Genomic DNA, 1809 nt, shown 5'->3' with positions numbered 1-1809 from the left:
GTTATTATTGTTGTATGCCATCGAGTCAATTCTGACACATAGTGACCCTGTGTAGAGATTTCCAGGAGCAGCTTGTGAACTTTAACTGCCGACATTGCAGTTCAAACCAACTTTCCAGCCCAGTGCATTAACCCACAGCACTACACCAGGACTCCACAAGTCCAAAGTATGTGAGACAAAGTCGTGCCATCCTGACTTCTAGACGGAGGCATTCTGACTGTACTTCTTCCAAGACAGATTTGTTTGTTCTTCTGGCATATACATAGTATCACATCTCTTAGTTCAGTCCTTGACAAAGAAAATGCTGACAGTTTAAGAATAAAGTGAGTGAAGGACACATGGAAAATATCTTCTATGATAATGACTACTGAACAAAACAAAACAAACAAACAGTTGAAGACATAGTAGCTGGAGGAGGAGAAGAAGGGAGATAAACACAACTCGGTCATTACTTCAAGATTTGAGAAAGTAACCACTGTAGAGAATGATGGCAAGAAAAGAAATGAGTGAGCTCAGCAGGAAGGTAGTCAGAGGTAAAGTCAAAATGACCCTGTGCATTGTCCCACACTGTACTTCTGATCGTGCTTGTCCCCATTGAGAAACAGGGAAGGAAAAACATACTGTCAAGAATAAAATGTTTCCCAACTAGTTCTCTCCTTCTCCAGGAAGAATCATATCTATTTCTATAGAAACTTAATCAAAGTAGAACCCACACCGACTCTGAGGGGGTAGACATACAGAGTGTCTATTAGAGGCCTCTAGATGCCTGATCTGAGGGAAAAGTAGGTAGCTGGGGCATCCTAAAAGACAGATCATGTCATCTGACTAGAGAGTCCCAGGATCGGTCTGTAGGTGAGGTGACTGCTCTATTCAGGTTCTTTTATCTTTAAGAGTATTACGTTCTAGTACTGCTCATCCAGTACTGTTAAGGACTGTCAAGTTGGTTTAGACTCATAGCAATCCAGTATAGGGTTTCCGAGAAGCGGAAACCACCAACCTTGTACTTAGAAGTCTAGTGCTTATTCTACAGAGCCACACTAATAAGATAGAGGTCTGGTATTGCAAAGATACAAGTAACAGAGGAAAACTGAACAAATTTACAAGCAGAGAATATCAGAAAGATGTTTACCTGTGCTTTATTGACTACGTGAAGGTTTTCAATTGTGTGGATCATGACAAGCTATGGACAACATTCCGAAGTATGAGTATTCTGGAACACTTAATTGTGCTCACGAGGAATCTGTATCTGAACCAAGAGGCAGTTGTTTGAACAGAACATGGGAACAATGAACAGTTTAAAATTAAGAGAGGTGTGCAACAAGGTTGTATTCTTTCACCATACTTATTCAGCCTGTATACTGAGCAAATAATCCGAGAAACTGGGTTCTATGAAGAAAAATGTGGCATCAGGATTGGAGGAAGACTCATTAATAACCTGTGGTATGCAGATGATACAACTTTGCTTGCTGAAAGTGAAGAGGACTTAAAACAATTACTGATGAAGATCAAAGAGCATAGCCCTTGGTATGGATTACATCTCAATGTAAAGAAATCAAAAATCCTCATCACTGGACCAATAAACAACATTCTTATCAATGGGGAAAAGATTGAAGTTGTCAAGGACTTCATTATTCTTGGATCAACTATCAACATTCATGGAAGCAGCAGTCAAGAAATCAAACGATGTATTGCATTAGGCAAATCTGTTGCACAAGACCTTTTTAAAGTGATGAAGAGCAAAGATACCAGCTTGAGGACTAAGGTGCACCTGACCCAAGCATGGTATTTTCAATAACCTCATATGCATGC

The sequence above is a fragment of the Chrysochloris asiatica genome, unplaced genomic scaffold (genome assembly GCF_000296735.1).
Source record: "Chrysochloris asiatica unplaced genomic scaffold, ChrAsi1.0 scaffold00130, whole genome shotgun sequence".
NCBI lineage: Eukaryota > Metazoa > Chordata > Mammalia > Afrosoricida > Chrysochloridae > Chrysochloris > Chrysochloris asiatica.
The sequence above is the reverse complement of the archived record's forward strand: the minus strand, read 5'-3'. Positions refer to the sequence as shown.